General features: G+C 44.7%; 1 protein-coding gene across 1 annotated transcript in view; it reads left to right on the forward strand.

Annotated features, from left to right (window-relative positions):
• PARD3B (par-3 family cell polarity regulator beta) overlaps nucleotides 1-20,501 on the forward strand; it is a 5,075,916-nt gene that overhangs the window by 976,598 nt on the left and 4,078,817 nt on the right. The window lies entirely within an intron of this gene.

The following is a 20,501-nucleotide window of genomic DNA, read 5'->3' on the forward strand; positions in this document are numbered from 1 at the left end:
TTAAGTAGGAGCATTGTTGTTAGCCAGGTTGGCGTCTGTTCTGGGTGCACATACAAATAGTTCTTACACATGGCTAAATCGTTCTATAAAGCTGTTAATACTTTTAGCCAGAAGTTAGGTACTGCATCTGGGCCTGTGGTTTTCCAGTTAGGAGCTTTTCTTAACTTTGTTTCAAAATCTCTGGCCATTACTTCATCTCATTTCATATCTTATACATTTGAACTTCTTATTCTTTCTTTTACTTCTGTCCATTTAGCATCTTTGTTCCACACGATCTTCATAGATATTTCTCCAAAATGTATCCTTTTTTTTTTTTTTTTGGTGGAGGTTCAGTTCCTTTTGCCTTGTTTCCCAGTGCTCTGCAAGACTTTTAGGGTCATCAATAAATTGCTTATGTTGTACTTTTCCTCTCTCTCTCTCTATATATATATATATATATATATATATATATATGTATATGCATATCTTCTAAGTTTTGCAGGCTCTGCTGATACTTTATTTTTTGTGATGGTGCATAATAGATCCTGATCTGTTCTGATTCTGCACTTTGCTTTTATTACGTATATCTTTGAGTATTTTTGTGGATCTGTTCTCTTTTTTCTATACTCTTCTAACAGTGCACCTTTTGTCTTCATTGCTTTATAGTTTTCTCTATTTGATACTTCCTTGATGGCATTTGATATCTCCCCTTCCTTTCCCTTACTGACCTGTGTTTTTGTGGTAAGACTATATTAATTTAGCTGCACAGTAATATAGCCTATTTACATCTGTTGTGTCGCATGAATCTCTATGAGCAGTCCTAATTACTGTGTTCATTTGTTTTATCAAACTTCTAGCTTTTTGGGTTTTATTGACTTTCTGTAGTTTTTTTCTTACATTGATATTAATGTGTCTGTTCAACTGTATTTAAGCAAATAATTATTTTCTTAGATCATTTTCTTCTAAACTGAGGGCACACTCTTTGCTCTCCATTTCCTGTGGTTATTCAGTAGATAAAGTTACACAGCATCTTCCTGTGCCATACTCTCTTCAGTTTCAATCTGTGCCATCCACTGCTGTTTCATATGGGAACTCACTGGCCTATCACTTCACAACATTGACTATGCCAGAGTTGTTAAAGTTTCCTGTTCCTTCCATTGCTGTGCATCTCCAGCTGAACTTTTGTACTGGTTTCATGTGGAGGGCTCCAACGTATCTTCCTGATCAGATGATGATCTTCGTGTTTCACTGTTGCAGTCATTATATTTGGATTATCTGCTTGCAGGTAGCCCTCAGTCGGCCTGATTATCAAAGTCTTGGGTCCTGCGTCGGTTGCTGTCTCATCTTCCATGACGTCAGGTAGTCAGGGGTATAAAGCATGCAGCCAATGCCATTACATCAGTCTTTCTTGCCGTGCGGTGCCCGAAGCAGAAGCAGTTCACAAGTGCCGGTCAGCCGACTCCTGAAATTTTCGTTTAAGAGTTTCAGATCCGAAGTCTTCAAAAAAGCGAAGTACCCTGTTGGTGATCCTTTTTCTTGCTCTAAACTTGCTCTCCTGAACCTGATTGACTTCTTTGAATCAGTCTCCAGAGCCATGGACAAGGGTAAGGTGGTCCACACAGCCTATCTAGACCTTGCCAAGGCCTTTGACACCATCCCCCACTCTGGAATCATAGATAAACTTACTAAGTTGGGCATTAATCCCTATGTCACCCAATGGGTTGCTAAATGGCTTACTGATAGAACCCACACTGTAAAAGTAGCCGACTCCAAATCCAGCTCCAGACAAGTGACAAGTGGAGTACCTCAGGGTTCAGTCCTGGGGCCGCTCTTGTTTGGCATCTACTTCTCTGAAGTACAGGTCAACACTAAGGGACTCTGGCTAACAAAGTTTGCAGATGACTGCAAACTGGGAGCCATTATTGAATCCCCAAATGATGTGGATACTCTACAAAGGGCCGTACAGAAACAGATGCTTGGTGCCAGAGCCATGGGCTCAAGCTCAATGCCAAGAAATGTATTGTTATCCCTTTGGGAAAAACATGTATCCATGAATTACCATATAGGTGGCAGTACACTAAACACAGAAAGTGTGATAAGAGACTTAGGGACACAGGTGGACAGTGGTCTCACCTTCGATAACCACATCGCCACAACAGTCAGGAAATCCTTCTATGTGGCACACCGCATCACGAAGGGCTTTTCATCCAGAAAAAAGGAGGTCATTGTCCCACTGTACTCATACCTCATTAGACCCATTATAGAATACAACGCCCCATTTGGTATGTACCTCTCAAGACATCTGCAACAACTGGAAAGGCCTCAGAAATACCTCACTAAAAGAATCACAGGCCTAAAGCAGATGCCCTACGCTGACTGCCTTACAAAACTCCAGCTATACTCTGTCGCATATCGTCTACTCAGAGGCGATCTCTGCTTAACATACAAGGCCATGTCAAACCCAGAGCTGTTGGACATGCTACACTTAAAGAAATCCCAATCCCTCAGAGCTACACGCTCCAGGGATCTAAACCTTGTCATCACAATAAACAAAACATGCTGGAGGGATAGGTTCCTGACCCAGAGACTCCCCAGACTCTGGAATAGATTGCCCATACATGTCAAGCAGAGTGCCTCTTTGGACCTCTTCAAGAGGAACCTTGACGATTGGATGGGAGAAAGGAAATTCACCCCAGGGATCACGTCAGTCGCCCTGCTAGACAGGGGTCCAGGAAAGTAAATAATGTGGGAAGAAATAGCCAGGGAATTGTTATGGCTAGGCTTGTATAGGCCCTAGGGCTGATAGCTTAGTACCAACCTATGAACCTATAAACCGATGTCAGTAAAAGTTAACAATTGTATTTCTTGTGGAAAGCAAATACCTCATAAAGATTTTCATTCGTACTGCATTCCTTGCTTAGGCCCAGACTACGATGTCCCTCGCTGTAGGTTTTGTGCCTTATTCAACCCTCGAACTATTCGTCATCAGTTCATTTTCGCATCTAACTATTTTGGTACTCGGTTCAATTATCCAGAAATGGTTTCATTAAGCCACCCGACTACCGACATTCTGAAAAAACGTAAAGATAAAGACAGAAACAGACCGCATAGGTCCAAAGCTGCCAACAATGCTTCCATTAAGCTAGTCGCCAGTTCACCGGTACTCAGTGAGGTACTTTCGCAGCCCCTGATACCTGCTACTTCAGATTTGCAGGCCTCTACTGAGACCCATTCGGAGTCCGGTATGCCACGAGATGCTTCTTCGACTATGGAACCTGCAGATGTCTCTACCTTGGATGGGTCTAGAGCTGCTGTGCAGGCACCGGCTTCTGAGGGTGTATTCAGGCCTACTGACTTGCATATTAAACCGATGCCATCTTCTTCTTCAAGGCCTAAAACTTGATCCACGCCTAGAAAACAGATGCCCAGATTACATGGTCAGGCCCCTATGCCTAAGAAATAAATGATTAGAATGGCTGAAGACCTTATTACTCTAATCAGGAGAAGCCACCCTTCTCCCTCTAAGAAACCTAGAACTGATTTTCCTTCTGATTCTTCGGATCAGGATTCTGAAATTTCTGTTTCTTCTGATGACCAGGATTTGCCCTTATCTACCTATGAGGATTCTGATGCAGAGGACTCCATTCCCTCTGCTTCCCCTCCAGAAGATTTTTCTTTTGGTGAAACTTTGCATACTCTTAGGGAGCATTTCCGCTGGGAAAACCAGGATTAATCTGACTCCAAAAAGAGGCTTAGGGAATTCTTACTTGTACCTCAACACAGGCCTTTAGCTATCCCTCCTGTACTGGACATTGTAGATGATGCCTTCATGGAATCTAGCCTGGCCCCAGACACTCTACCTCCAGCTCCCAGGAAACCTGACAGGTATTACAGAGTACCTGACCTGCACAAGTTCCTCTTTAAGAATCCTAGTGCGGATCCAGAGACCATTTCACAGGGACCCAAAGGCATTAAGGCTACTACTGCCAGAAACCCTACCCCCTCTGATAGAGATTCCAGGGCCCTGGACAGATTGGGTAAGAAGGTATACACTTCTGCTGCTTTGGCCATTAGGGCCTTAAACTGCCAGTTTCATATGTTAAGGTATCAGCAGCATGTTATTTGATTACTTAAACAGAAAATTATGTTGACTCCTGACTGTGCTGAAAATAAAGAATTACAGGATTTAATGCATTCTGCTGAACAAGTTGGTAAACATACTTTGGAATGTGGTTTTGATTCCTTAGAGGCATCTTGCACGGCTGCTGTCACTGGGTTTGTACTTAGAAGGCATGCTTGGCTTAAGGAGCAAACTTTACCAGATCATGTTAAAGCTAAATTACTTGTTGCTCCCTTAAACCAAGACCGCCTGTTTGGCAACAAAGCAGAACTAGTACCTAAAAAGATGGAGGAAAAATCTAAATCTATGCAAACTGTTAAAGATTTCCTGCAAGTACAGCCTCCCAGATTTAGTAGGCACTGGCCTTCTAAGAATTTGTCCTGTCTCTTCCAGGCCTTCTCAGTCCAAAACCAGGACCAGCAGACCACCCAGACTTCAGTCTCAAGGTACTCACAGGCCTAAGCAGTGGGGCGCTCCCTCTTCCAAAGCTGGAAGTGGTAAGACACCCCCATATAGTAAACTGTCACAATGACTTAACCTTAAACCTTCCAAGCCCTGCTCAACTGACTGTTCCTTTAGGGGGAAAGATCTCCCTGCATGCAAAAAACTGGGAACTCATTACTCAAGACAAATCTGTTCTAAATATAGTTTCCCAAGGATACAGATTCCACTTCCACTCCTTACCAACCCCAAACGGTTGGCCAGACATACCCCCAAATCAGTGGGCAGAGGCTCAACAGCAGGTTCTCAATCTTCTAAGTATCAGGGCTATTCAGCCTGTCCCAAAAGAGGATTGGGGGCAAGGTTTTTACTCAAGACTTTTCCTGGTACTCAGAAAAGACAATACCTGGTGTCCTATCCTGGACTTGTCTATCCTAAACATTTTTTTGGTAATCCCAAAATTCAAAATGCTAACTCTTCATCAGCTGCTTCCCATGCTAGGCAAAAATGCCTGGCTGGCAACACTGGATTTAAAGGAAGCTTACCTGCATATCCCAATAAGGGAATTTTGCAGAAAATACCTACACTTCAGAGCAGGCTACATGCACCATCAGTTCTCTGCACTGCCCTTTGCCTTATCTACTGAGCCCAGGGTATTCACAAAGTGCCTAGCTCCAATCATTGCTTTCTGCAGGCAAATAAATATTCAAATATACCCATATCTGGATGATTGTCTAATTCAGGCAGAAAAAACGATCATACTATTAAATTATCTGGTATTTGTAAAGAAACTGCTAAACTCACTGGGGTACACCATAAATGAAAAGAAATCTTACCTAGTATCCTGCCAACAAATTGTATTCCTGGGAGCAAGCTTGAATACAACTTCCCAGATGGCCTACCTCATGCCAGAGAAACAAGTTTATTTGACAGCCTACTTCAAACTACTGGCCACAAAGACCCAGCTGTCTGCAAGGAAAATACTGCAAGCCTTGGGGTTCATGACCTCTTGCATTCTACTAATTCCATATGCAAGACTGCATATGAGGAAGCTACAATGGTATCTAAAAAGCCTATGGTGTCAACATTCTCAGGACCTGGAATCAGTGATTCCCACCATTCCTTGTATAAAGACAGAGTTCCTTTGGTGGGCAGAGACCTGCCACCACAACAAGGGACATCCATTCACTCTACCCCCTGCCGCCCAAACCCTAACAACAGACGCATCAGACTATGCATGGGGGGCTCACTTGGCAGGGTAGTGCATTCAGGGCAAATGGAACCCGAGTCATATGCACCTGCATATCAACCAAAAAGAAATGTTAGCTGTACAGAATTCTGACAGCCTTCAAGGACCACATTCTTCCAGGGCAATTATCGGTAAAGACGGACACCACCACTGTTATGTGGTACATAAACAAGCAGGGGGAACCCACTCATACCCCCTCTGCAGACTAGCCATGGCTGTGTGGAACACAGCCTTGAGCTACCAAGTGCACCTACAAGCTCATTTCCTGCCAGGCAAGCTAAGTACACTGGCAGACGACCTAAGCAAACATCTCATGGACCCACACGAATGGAAACTGGAGCCAAAGATATTCAATATTCTGAGAAACAAATGGGGGAGCCCAGAGATAGACCTGTTTGCCTCCCCTCAGAACTACCAATTGGACAAATTCTGCACAAGGACTTCCCACAGCCAAGCTTGGAAAGTGGATGCCCCGTCCTTTACCTGGAAAAGCATCTCAGTTTATGCCTTTCCCCCTCTGCCTCTCCTCTCGATAGTTTTACTAAAGATCAGACAGGACAAACCAAGGACAATACTCATTGCACCCAACTGACCACGCCAACATTGGTACCCCCTCTTGCGCAGTATGTCACTACTGGAACCATGGCACCTGCCTCAGACTCCTTCCCTACTGTCCCAGCAGGAGGGCCAGATCCTGTACCCCCAGCTTCAAACCCTGAGCCTGGAAGCCTGGCTAATTACCTGAGTTCTCCTATACCATCCCTCAGCAAACAAGTGCTGGATGTCATCCTGGAGGCAAGGAGGCCTAGTACCAGAAAATCCTATGCTGAAAAGTGGAAAAGATTCTGTTCTTGAAACCAGGCTCAAGGGGATGGGCACAACAGTGCCCAGTTTACCGCATATTCTTCAATACTTAACAGAGATGCTTCACAAAGGCCTTTCCTTCTCTTCCATTAAAATTCATGCCTCAGCCATTTCAGCACATTATAATATGGAGCCACCCCTCTTCTCTCACCCCCTATTGAAACAATTCCTCAGAGGGACCAAAAATTTAAGACCACCCAGGAGAGCTCCTACTCCTGCCTGGGACCTTAACTTTGTATTGGAAAAGCTCACTCTACCTCCTTTTGAGCCAGCTGCAACTGCAGAGTTGAAATTTCTTTCTTGGAAAACAGCCTTCCTTCTAGCCATCACTTCAGCAAGAAGGGTATCTGAATTACATGCCCTCATGGCAGTGGAGCCTTTCATCATCTTTCATGCGGAGAGGGTGTCCCTCAGGACCAATCCTTCCTTTATGCCCAAACTGGTATCCAGTGTGGCCCTTAATCAGTCCATTCATTTGCCAACCTTCTTTTCTAATCCACAGAACAAAGGGGAGTGAATACTGCACTCCTTGGACGTGCACAAACAACTTAGATTTTACTTGGACAGGATCAAGACTCTCAGGAAATCTGTGGATAGGCCATTGCATTTTTTTTCTGCTATAAGCACCATGGAAAACCTACCCCTCAGGGGATAAGACCCCATTCCACCAGGGCTGCATCTACTTCTACAGACTTTCTCAGAGGTGTTCCTACCAGGGACATCCTAGAAGCTGCTACCTGGAGTTCTGTATATACCTTCACCAAGCATTACCACTTGCCAATTTTTTTCTAAATCCAGTGCTGGTTTTGTCACTGCATTCTTGCAGGGCCTAATAGATAGTCCTAATGCTTAATAACTGCCTCCTCCCTTCCGTAACTTTGGGAATCTACCTAAATGTAATGACTGCAACAGTGAAACATGAAGAACATAGTACAGTTGTGTACACTTGCCATAAATGTAGATGTTCGAGAGTATTCACTGTTGCAGTCCTGGTTACCCTCCCTCCAGCCCCCTGACTTCTGTTGGCTATACCTCTCTTCTTGTTTACTATACTTAAGCTTTCTGGTGTATTTGCTTTTTGTTGGAGGTGTAACCTTATATTTAATTGCTTCCCATTATGGGGGCACCTGACATCTGGGCCAGGAAAAATTGATGTAATGGCATCGACTGCATGCTTTAAACCCCTGACTACCTGACGTCATGGAAGATGAGACAGCAACTGACGCAGGACCCAAGAATTTGATAATCAGGCCGACTGAGGGCTACCTGCAAGCAGATAACCCAAATGTAATGACTGCAACAGTGAATACACTCGAACATCTACATTTATGGTAAGTGTACACAACTCTACTTTTCCAGTTCCACTAGTTTCTCCTTAATTTGGGGATCCATTACTCTAACCTGCTGTGATGTTATCGAAGTTAGATTATCTACACTCTTTTACTTCACAGGAAATCCATAACCTCATTTTCTATTTCTTTAACTTCTGCATTACTAATCCTCTTCTACTTTTCCTCTTTGTTTTCTTATTTTTTAATTGTAAAATTGTCCATATCCGGATCCCTTTGCCTGCGTTTCTCTTCAAATATCTTTGGTGCTGCTGTTTTTGTATTGATTAATTTTGCTTTCTCCTTTGCATAGATGTTGCACTATATTAAATCTGTTTCTCTTTCCCATGTCCATATTGCTTCTTGATCCTCCAGTTTCTCCTTACTTGGGGCCAGGTTGTTGCATCATGCTGTGTTATAACCTGTGTTAGACTTTCTACATTATATCCTTCACTTTGCAGGTATTCCATAGCTTTAACTTGTACTTTACTAATCTTCTGTGCTACATTCTCACTTTGTGATCTTATTTTTTGTATTTTGAAATCTTCCATATATGGATGCCTCTGCCTGTATTTTTTTTTTATTTTATTTAACATTTGATGTTAAGTTGTCAAACTCGCCTTCATTCTTGCTGGATGGGTTCGGAGCCGATCCTCGGCTCCGACTCGGCACTTGCTAAACTCGAGAGCTAATTTTACCAGCTCAAGGCAACCCTATATCCCATGATGCAAGGCGTGACTACCCCAGATCTCGTTTGCCGCTTCGCGAAGAGGTCTCCTTTTACCAGCTCAGGTAAAGTCTTAGTAGTATTATACTAAAGTCAGTCAGAAAAATTTTATTTTTTCCTATTTCTTTCCCTTAATAGTTAAAGTTAACTAATACCTACCTATCTTACCCTATATTCCCTTTTCCTTGTATAGGGATAGTTTTTTTTCCACCCTCAGGCCTTAAGCCTCCCTTCCATTATTTTTCTGTCAGGAAGTGTGGGTGTGTTGTTAAATTTTTTCCCTTTTATTAGCTAACTGTGTGACTGGTGTGCATGTTTTTTGGGTGGGCATACCATGTCCAAAGAAGTAAAGGTCTCAGGCTTCAAGAAGTGTGACTCGTGCTGTCAGAAAATGTCTCTGACAGATGGTCACACTTATTGTGTGTACTGCCTGGGGCCTCTACACCTGCAGGACTCCTGTGCCATTTGTCACTTCTTCAGCCAGAGAGTCCTGCAGGAACGTAGGAACAAATTAATCCTACGTGGCTTGTTGAAGCCAGAGGGCTCCCCGACCAAGACTGGGTCGGGAAAGCCCTCTAAGCCACCTAAAGCCCAGGCTGTGGCTCCGACTCCTTCGGAGTCGATCTTTCTATCTCTGAGGTGGTGCTATCGGTGCCGGCTGGCTCCAATACACTTGCACCAATGTCGGCTCCGGCCGGAGCCGACATATCTTTGACCAGGGCTGGTGCCGATAAGCTGTCTGCTCCAACTGGAACCGAAGGGTCTTCGGCTCTGATGGCTCCTTCCAAGAAGAGATCTCGGTCCCCTTCCCTGGAGTCGATTCACTCTGCTCCGGGATCTCCTCTGCTTTCGGAGCGGAGCCATCGGAGCCATTCTTCAAGGTCTTCCAGGCTGTCAGACCATGACTTGGAGAGGGTGGTAAGTAGACTGCTGAAATCACAGGCATTGGCCCACATGCTCCATAGCCCGTCTTAGCAGACGACCGCTATCCCCCATCCCTCTGAAATTCCTCCTCCGACTCTCCTTCATAGATCGGAGCCGGAGCTTCTCGGAACGTTGACCGTTGGTGCGCCGGAGCCGATACCTCCCCTGTCTGCTCCGTCGTCTTCGACTCCGATCTCCTCCATGAGACCTTCCTTGGAGGGATCCGGTCGTTGGGTCTCCCTTGTCAGCTCAGAGGGGGTGAGTGGCATCGGACGCTTGTCCGACCCCGCTCTCCCTCTTGGAGCTTCGGCATTGGTGAGCTCGGCACCGACATCGGCCTCGGAGCCTTCTCTTTCGGCGGGACCGGGGATTCCTGTTTCTTAGGTGTGGGAGTCTTCTGGCCTCCCTGGAAGGGGAGCCTTTGAGGTGATGAGGAGTGTTCTAGCCCCGGAGCTGAGTCAACGGTCAATTCCATTAGCTCCTCCCTCTTCGGTGCCTGTCGATGTCTCTTCCCATTCTCTTGCTCCCGGACCTAGAGATCCATCGCCCCAGGTTTCCCCATTGGGAAGAACTTCCTCTTCCGAGGTTTCTCCTGATCCTTCGGGAGAACCCCCGCGTAAGAGGACGTGCAAGAGGAAGCACACTGACTCCCCCGAGTCTACGACATCAGATACCGACTTAGATGAGTTGGAGGGTTCCCCACGGTCCCCCTCTGAGGATGTCTCATTTTCAGACATCCTGGAACTCCTTAAGCAGAGGGGGAACTGGCCTTCCATTAACCCCTCCGAGGATGAGTCGGTATACCTGGAGGCTTTTGGATCTCGACCCTCCACCTCCTGGGTGTCTCCGCCTTTCGACCCGCTCATGGAAGTGGTGGCTCGAAAGGCATGGGCGGCCCCGGATTCTGTGGAGCCAGTCCCCAGGAGGCCTTCTAAATTCATCACGGCCCCCTCAGACAGTTTCTCACCAAGGGTGTCCCTGTTGATGCCATGGTGGTGGCAGCTACCACCAAGAAGGAACTTGCCGATCCTTCTGTACCTGTCCATCCTCCTAACAAGGACTCTAGGACCATGGATAGGTACGGTAAGTGGATGTTTTCTTCAGCGACCTTCGCTATGCGCTCGCTGAACTATCTCTGTCACTTTACACGGCTTCAGAGCGATATTCTCAAGGGACTAGGTGAGGTAGTTCAGGATCCCTCAGCTGCTGGGGCTCAAGAAAAGATTGCCTCACAGCTCGGAATCCTAAATTCTATAACTAACTCCTCCATGCGGCTCATTTCTTATGCAGCCGATGGGGCGAGTAGAGCCGCAGGCACAGGAGTGGCACTTAGGCGTCAATCCTGGATGCGGCTTTGTAATATCACAGACCCCTTTAAGGCGTCCTTCACTAATACTCCCTTCGATGGTTCGGCTTTGTTCGGACCTCAGGTGAAGGACACATTGACCAGGTGTGAGCAAGACGGCAAGACTCTTTCTGCCGTAGGAGTCCATTTCTCCACCCCTTCAAGACCCTATCCCAAAGGTCAGAAGGGAGGGAAAATGTGGTTCCGTAAATCTCAGGGAGTCATGCTGGACGCACGTGGTCAGTTTACCCCCAGAGGCAGAGGGGGTAATAACAATAGACGCCGCCCCAGGGGCAGAGGGGGGTCTGCAGAACCAGGGTAACAGAGAGCCTCTCTCTGATAAACCCTTCCAGCACCCCTGAGGTGTTGCCCGACTGTCCACCCTTGGAGGCAGTCGGGGAAAGATTGTCGCTGTACCCAGCAGCCTGGCGTTCCCTTTCTCAAGACAAATGGGCACAGTCGATCATATCCGAGGGTTACAATATCCCTTTCGTGAGATATCCTGTTCCTCATCAATCCCTCCCGGACGTTTCACCCGGTCTAAGGGAGTTGGCAAAACTGGAGGTATCAAAGCTCCTAGCAAAAAGAGCCATCCAACTAGTGCCAGCAGACCAAGTAGGATCCGGAATCTACTCAAGATTCTTTTTGGTTCCCAAAAAGACCAGAGATTGGAGACCAATTTTAGACCACAGCAAACTAAACAAGTTTGTCAAGAAGGCAAGGTTCCGGATGGTCATGCTTCAGTCCATTCTACCCTTTTTGGGCAAGGACAACTGGATGTGCTCAATAGACCTTCAGGATGCGTTCTATCACATAAAAATTCACAGGCACTCCAGAAGGTTTCTCCGCTTTCAGCTGGGGACCAGTCATTTTCAATTCAGAGCCCTGCCCTTTGGTCTCACTACAGCCCCCAGAGTGTTTACCAAATGTATGGCAGTGGTCACGGCTCACCTGAGACGTCAAGGATTCCAGGTGTTTCCGTATCTAGACGACTGGCTCCTCTCTGCCACCACCAGGCATCAACTTCTCAAGGCCAGAGACTACACTCTTCACACCTGCAACCAATTGGGGATTTCTATAAACTTCGAAAAATCTACACTGTCGCCTTGCCAATCTATTACCTTTATAGGCGCAGAATTAGACACTGTCGGGATGTCAGCAGGACTCACAAACCAAAGAATTCTGGATATCCAAAAGTATGTTCGGATCATACTACTCAGCAAAAAGATCAGGGCCAGATTTGTCCTGAAGGTGCTAGGTCTTATGGCTGTGGCCATCGTACTGCTTCCTTTAGCTTGCTTCCACATGCTTCTTCTGCAGTGGATGTTGTTCACCCAGCGGTTTTTCCAGCAGCTCCCCATGCACCACGAGATCTTCGTGACGCAATCGTGCAAGAGTCACCTAACCTGGTGGATATCTTCTCCGCAACTCCATCAGGGCCGACTATTTGTTCCCCCAGTCCCGGTTGCCACAGTCACTTCGGATGCCTCTCTGATCGGGTGGGGGGGGCATTATCAGGGCAGGATGGTCCATGGGACTTGGCAACCCATAGAATACCATCTGCACATAAATGTCCTAGAGATGAGAGCAGTGCTTTTAATGTTGCAAGCCCTCAGCGACTTTCTTCCTTTAGGGACTATTGCAGTTCAGACGGACAACATGTCCGTAGTCTGGTATATCAACAAGCTCTCAGACTCTGGCAATGGGCAATCTCCTCTCATCGGTTTCTGATAGCAACGCATATCCCCAGGAAATCCAACCTCTTAGCGGACAGACTGAGCAGAGCTATTCTCATGCCACACGAGTGGTCTCTCAAACAATCAGTAGTGGACGAGATTTTTCAGAAGTGGGGCGTCCCTTCCTGCGACCTTTTTGCTACACCCCAAAACAGCAAATGCCCAGACTTCTTCTCCCTCTTTCCACTACCAGGCCATCCCCCCAGAGACGCTCTAACCCAGGATTGGCCCCGGGGACTTCTTTATGCCTTTCCTCCATTCCTGCTGATATCTCAAGTGATTCATAAAGCTACCGTCTTGAGAGCCAAGTTGATTCTCATTGCCCCTTACTGGCCTCGACAAATTTGGTTTCCGTCCCTACATCGTCATCTCTTGGTTCAGCCTTGGCATCTGGATCCAGTTCCAGATCTTCTGACCCACCATTCGGGTCATCTGCTCCAGGCCATTCATTCTCTCAACCTCACTGCTTGGTTGCTCCACTTCCTTCCTTAGCCAGGCTCCCTATGATTTCTAATCCTGTGCGAGATATCATAGTGGCTTCTCTAAAGTCCTCTACCAGAAGGATTTATGCTAGCAAATGGCAGCGTTTTTCCTTCTGGGCTAAGTCTAGGGACATAGATCCCTTTACTGCTCCAGTGCAGTCAGTCTTGGACTTCCTAGCTGAGATTTTTTCAGTCGGGTTCTTCTTCCTCTACAGTTAAGGTCCAGCTGGCAGCAATCTCAAATTTTCATGTTGGTTTAGCGGACCAAAACATAATGTCTCATAAGCTTTGCAAAGCCTTTCTTAGAGGGATCTTTCTTCTGAAACCTCCAATCAAAGATCCCCCTCTGCAGTGGGACCTGAATTTTATGCTGGCATCCTTGATTCTACCCCCCTTTGAACCGGCTGCTACATGCTCATTAAAATTTCTTTCCTGGAAGACATTTTTTCTGGTGGCTGTTACTTCAGCCAGGAGGGTGTGTGAACTTCATGCTCTCTGTGTCCGTCCCCCATACTTGATTTTCCACAAAGATAGAGTATCTTTAAGAACTAATCCATCTTTTTTGCCCAAGGTTGCTTCCCAGACCAATATTAACCAATCTATTGATTTGCCAGTTTTTTTCCCTAATTATTCTGACAAAGCGGAACAGAAACTTCACTGTTTGGATGTCCATCGCCAACTCAGATATTACTTGGACAGAACTAAACAATTCAGAAAATCTGATCAACTGTTTCTTTCTTATGCAGAAGACAGGAAGGGTCTGCCGGTCTCCAAGGTGACCTTATCCAGATGGCTGTCTTCTACCATTTCTCATGTTTATCTCCTTAGGGGCAAGCAACTGCCCTCGAAACCAAACGCACATTCTACAAGACGCCTATCCACTTCTACAGCTTTTCAGGATAGATAGGCTACCTATTGACACCATTTGTGCGGCAGCCACTTGGGCCACTCCTCACACCTTTGTCTCTCATTACAAATTGGACTTGGCCTCCAGAGACAGGGCTAGGTTTGGTTCCACAGTTCTCAAGAGTCTGTTCCATTGAGCCACCCAGGATAGAGGTGCTAGGGACACGGTCCCATTCAGCAAGAATGAAGGCTTGTTTGACAACTTAACATTAAGAAGTTATGTACCTACCATAACGTTCCATGTTAGTTGTCTTCTCTCGCCTTCTTTCTTGCGTCCCTCCCTCCTTCCCCCTAGCCTGGACAGACCTTGAAGTTGTACTCTTCTCTGGGTATGATCCATTCCTTCTATGGGCCCCAGTAGGAAGTGTCACTAGTATCTAGTGGTTACCTTTCTTGGTTTCTTTCCACATTTAGTTCCTCTTCTTCCTTTCTGGGAAGAAGGTTACTGGCAGGGTTTTTTTCTATAGCTACCAAACGAGATCCGGGGTAGTCACGCCTTGCATCATGGGATATAGGGTTGCCTCGAGCTGGTAAAATTAGCTCTCGAGCTTAGCAAGTGCCGAGTCAGAGCCGAGGATCGGCTCCGAACCCATCCAGCAAGAAAGAAGGCGAGAGAAGACAACTAACATGGAATGTTATGGTAGGTACATAACTTCTTATTTACCGGCAAAGTCTGACTTGGAACAAAGACGATTTTCAGTGGAGGTCTGGGTAAAAGCACTCCAGATGCATGTCTCTTCAGATATCACTGGGGCTGCTTTTTTATTGATTAATTTGGCTTTTTTCTTTGCATAAGTATTGCACCATATCTGATCTCTCTCTTTCCCATGTCCATATTTCGTTTTTATACCTTTCAAAAATTTCTAGGTTTTTTTTTATATTTTTGCACTTCCTAGGTCACTTCTTTTTTTTAAACAGACCAAGGTTTCTTGGCTATGTAATGTTTTTCATTAATTTGTTGTATTAATCAACAAAAATTTTTATTTAAAGATTTTTGACAGTTTTTCTTGTGCAAGTATTTTTTCCCTCTAATTTCTCTCTTAATATTTTTGTATATCTTTTATCTGGAAATTCAGGGCTTATTGCATAATAGTAACAATTTCTTTCTGATCCTCAGTAGTCCACTCTGTCTTTATGGCTCTTTTTCGGCCTATGAATTTTTGTCGTTTTTGTGGACTGCTACATTAGGACCATCCTCCCCCTGGGCCTGACCTAACCTCACTGTAGGAATGTTTCCATGTCTTGAGGATTCTACACTGCCATTTTTTCCAGTTCTGGCACCAGTGTACCTACCAGGATTGGGCACTTTTTTATACTGGTTCTTGTGCACCCAGCTGTCTTTTTTTTTTTTTTTAACCTACCTATCTGCCCATGATATATGCTATATAAAATGCAGTCTCTATATCAGTGTCATCTTGGTGAGATTTTGTGAAAAACAAGGTCCACCTCGTTTAGGTATTCACTAAGACTTGAGGACGAATTCATTTCAGACAATATTACTTTACTTTCCTTGCTGACTTGTATGTCCATTCAGACCCCTCCTCAGTATTAATATTCTGATGATGTAGCAGTTTAATATTTGACATTTTTTTCTTTTAAGATAACTGACTTTTACTTGCAGTTCTACATAATATTAAAGAGGTCAGTAGCCATTGTTTAGCACATTCATTTATAGTTTGTTGTGGCAGTTCTCTGCTTGCTCCTTCTGCCTTCCCGTTTGTTTGCTTTCTTAAGCTTTTATGATCTGTTAAATTCTACTTTTTATGATGTACAGCTTTATCTCTGCATACCCTTTTGCTGTTATCCTTCCGGAATGCCACCCTAGTGAAGGTAAGCTAGAATGTTGCTGTTTACTTTTTTTCTTGATTTTGCTGCTGAAATAACTCCACATATGAATGAAAATGTTCAGCTAATAAAATATGAAAATGAAACAACTTGTTTAAACTCTGTGCTACTGATCTGCTCTTAAAGCTTGTAGTGCTGCACTGAAGGGAATAAAAATTGTTTGCAAGCCTGGCCAGAAGGATATCCAGTACAGCTGTCTCTTAATCTGATTGGCTGTTAGCATAAATGGCTGTCTGAATTAATAGAGTAAACAGCGCAAAATGGTGTGCTTTAGATGAGTGAGAAACTAACTGCAGGAAAACAGTAAAATTATGATTTAAACTTTCATAACTGCTGCAATGATGCGGTCATTTTATGCAGCCAGATCAACTAGGAAACATTTTACATTTGTGAGTCTATGCAACAATAACATAGTTCAGAGGACACCCAAGTAATCAAAACAGCATTTTTGATTTGTAAATATCTGCTTTCTCTTAGCATTAATCTACACATACCAAAGCAGGGCATCTAGTGATTCTTCTTTTGGATGGTTTAGTGTAAGCATAATTAGTTTACATTTTTGATTTTCCTAAGGAGTGCATGGGTGTGCTGGAGGTGTCGTACAGAAGGGAGAAGTTCTTAATGTGGATGCATTGGTACTGTATAATACAGAAATAGCCCTATATGTTTGAATGACTTAATGCTAAAGTATATATACAAATATGTGTGTGTTTGTATGTACGCTTGTTTGCCAGAAAAGCAGCAATTTTAGTATAAATACTAATATAAAGGCAGTTCTAGTTTTTTGCTAACAGAAATGAAAGGGACAGCCTTGTGCAGGAAGAACATGACTAAGATGACATATGGTACAATAAGGTAAAAGACATCATACATCAGAAAAAAGAGAACTATTTGGAAGGAGATGGGAAGCCAGTCAGTGGGCTAAATGCAATTTGAGCAAAAGTCAGTTCAGTGTACAATTATGCCAAAACAAATTTTGCCAACATTGAAATTTTAACTTTTTCCACTGTTGTGTGACCTCTGACTAGGTATCAATAAGTTTGGGAAGAATGCAGGTTGTTTCTATACATGAGGGGTGCAGGGGGATTTTCCTGTCTAATGTTTGACAAAATTTATTTTGGCATAAATTATTACTGGATCTGACTTTCCCTGAAATTGCATTTGATAGAGTGGCATACCTCCAAATGAGGCAGGCGTAAGAGATGGCAGTCAGATAATAATTAAGGATAATTATAAAGTAGGCCAACTGAGGGCTTTACAAAGCTTTTAGTGTGTGCAGCCATCCCATGTCCACGTTGATCCTTTATTCCTACCTACCTGTCTTAACCTTGTATCTTGACGCAAGTCATGCTTTACAAATAGTACTAGCTAAGTTCAAAGCCTAGGTTTTGTTGTCAACATGTAACAAATTTGTATTTTCTTATGTATACTACATTTTGTTTACTTTATACTTTATTGATTATTATAATGTGTGCATTAAAATTTACTGTTACTCATGGAGCTTTTCTCCCTGGGCCTCCGCTGAAAAAGGACCCATGTCCAGTCGGATTTTCCTGGTAAATAAATATTAAATAAATAAAATAAAATGTGTAATATGCAGTCAGAGGTAGCTTAGCTGTAAATAAAGCACGTGCACTGTCCTAAGATTATGGGACTTTTAAACTGGGTGTGCAGTTTGCACTATGGCAAAAATATATGATGAAAGAGAGAGAGCGTATGTAACACAATTTATTTAGACTATTGGGGATGCAAGGTAGAGTGTAACAGAACGTGATACAAGGAAATGGCAACAAACAGGAATTTGTTATAATGTCAGATAAAGACTTGGGAAAAGTCTGGGAACAAACAAGGAAGTTAAGAAAATGGTGTGGTGTCCAAGATTAACATATGAGAATAATATCTAGATGGAGCCAGGCATCAAAACAAAAATATATAGAGAAGTTGCAAAGCAGATTTTAACAGTTTGAGATGTAAACCCTCTGAGGTTTATTTTGATCATATGTTTTGGGAATGAATGAGGGAAGGACATTGGTACTTGAAGTTAAAAACAGTATAGGGCCCAAGTTTTCAATGAGAAAATTGTACTCTTTTGGGGAAGACTGCTTGTCTTGAATAAGGTATAATCAAGAAAAAAACATCAAATGAGCAGATCCTTGATAAATTCACATTAACAGGCATACCAAAGAAAATAGCCAGAGAATGGCAAATGAGTACCAGTGATAAGTATGGAAGTATGACTACACTTATATAATATACTGTTATGGAGTATTGTAGACACCATTGCAAGTCGAGTATGGAAGAATATTTTCACTTTCTTCAACATCAGTCTGTAAAAGTTGCCAAACATTTTGGAGTAGAGGGATAAAACCCTGACAATGACCCAGATGACTCTGGTTCTATTAGGGTCTCAACTCTGCTGAGGCACCGGCAGGGTGGGGGAGGTTGTACCCTTGCACATATACCCCATGTTAATCTGTAGGGGTGGCAAAGGATGCATTTGGGAAAATGTACCCCCTTAAGTTGAATTGTAAGGGAGCATTGGCCAAGTCATTGTGGAGGTGGGACAGTACACCAGCACATCACTATTACATGGGCACCACTGGCTGTTGAGTGTGTGTAGTTGGAAAGACAAGCTTGGGCATAACCAACAATACTCTAGCACCAGTATAACACAGCATCGCTAAAGTGTCTCTGGTAGACTCTGAATGATAAAATCAGCTTATGGTCAGCTGCAGGGAGCAAAAGTTCTGTACATAACACTGAGAATACAGTCTAACTTTAGTGAGTGAAAGGATGCCTGTCCTTTGTACTGGAGTCAGAAACAGACCATCAGAACTGTGTGTGTTAGCTTAGTGACTTGGGTACTGGATCAGATGATGTTATGTGATCCTATCTCGCCTACATTCTGTACTGATGGGCTCGGAGCCGATCCCTCGGCTCCGACTCGGCACGCTATGCTATAGAGCGAGGCCTCTTATTGGCTGAGCTATTTCTTATCCCAGGATGCACCACCACTAATCACCCAGATCTCGTTTGCCGCTTCAAGCTAAGACGTGGTCTCAACTTGGCTGGGCTAAGTACTAATTTATTTAGGCTTTTCCTGTCAGAAATTTGCTTGCTTTGAACCCAAAAGCTGTTTTAACAGCTATTGTTGTGATACGTGTGTGTATTTGGTGAATTTGTTGAGAAATTTGTCTTTTTCGTTAAGGGAAGGTTTCCCGTTTTAGTTAGAGGGGCCTTCCCCTTTTGCTATTTGCTATTCTAGCGTTTATTTGTGGGTCAAGTACCCGTTTTAGTTAGAGGGTCTTGACCCTCTCTTTCTGTGTTTTTTTTTTGTGCAACTGTTTTGTGTCATAAAAAAAAAAAAAAGAACTTTATATTTTTGAACTTAAACTGCTAGTTTTGGTGTTATCTCTCTTTAGATAGGTGTGTTATCTCTCTTTAGTCATGTCCAAAGAGCATAGACCCTCCGGGTTTAAAAAATGCACGAGGTGTGGTTATAAGATGTCCATAATGGACGACCACTCCTCGTGCGTTTATTGTTTAGGTGCCAAGCACCTACAAGAATCATGTAGCGTGTGTCACGCCTTCTCATCAATGGTCCTCCAGGAGAGGAAAAACAAATTAATCCTTAAGGGGTTAATTAAGCCATCCTTCGAGGAGGCTTTATCTTCTTCTCCCTCTCCTTCAAAAAAGAAGAAAGCGTCGACTCTGACCAGTCAGTCGGAACCGACTGCCAAAAAACCTAGGCAGACTTCTCCATCGGCTCCACGGACTTCGGGCCGAGGCGGAATGGTCTGCCTCGATGCCTCCAGTCTCGACCCCTCTGGTTTGGAGCCGAGGACTGGGGCATCGAGAGGCGGGTCACCTTCATTGGCTCCACTGATATTGGAGCCGATGAGGGTTGCCGGCTCAGACTCTTCCTCTTCGGAGCCGAAGTCCTCATCGGCACCGAGGGAAATTGCCTTGAGATCTCCCTCGGAGCCGATAATTATAGAATCCATTCGGAGCCAGTCCCCTAGTCCTTTGGAGCCGATGGAGAAATCGGTTCGGACCCGATCGGTATCATCCAGATCATCCAAGATGTCTGATTCGGACATTGACAGGGTGCTCCTAAGACTCTTCCAGTCTCCGGTGTTCCAAAAGTTAGTTTCGGCTCCAGCCCATTCGGCTTCGGAGCCGATGGTCCACCTTGCTACTATGGTTCCTCCTCCAACAGCCACGGCACCATTGGAGCCGGTGCTGGTGGAACCGGTGGAGGTTTTAGGGTCGGGCCCAACCCTTACTCCAACTCCGGCTCTTGGGTCGGAGTTCGGTACGCGGACTTCTTCCGTCGGCCCCGGGGGGGATGCTTCGGGATTGATGTTTTCGGTCCCAAGTCTTCCTCTCGGTGCGTCGGCTGCGGGAGTGCCGTCTACCGTCGTGGCCACGGAGGTGGGACCCTCCCAGGATTCTGCTGGTCCCGCCTTCAGGGCTATGAGGAGTGCGTTAGCCAAATCATCTTTGGCTACCTCCACGGTCTCCCCAGCTCCTTCCCTGCATACCGAGACTGGGT

This window comes from Protopterus annectens, chromosome 6.part1 (assembly GCF_019279795.1).
Source record: "Protopterus annectens isolate FY-2018-M chromosome 6.part1, PAN1.0, whole genome shotgun sequence".
NCBI classification, from domain to species: domain Eukaryota; kingdom Metazoa; phylum Chordata; order Ceratodontiformes; family Protopteridae; genus Protopterus; species Protopterus annectens.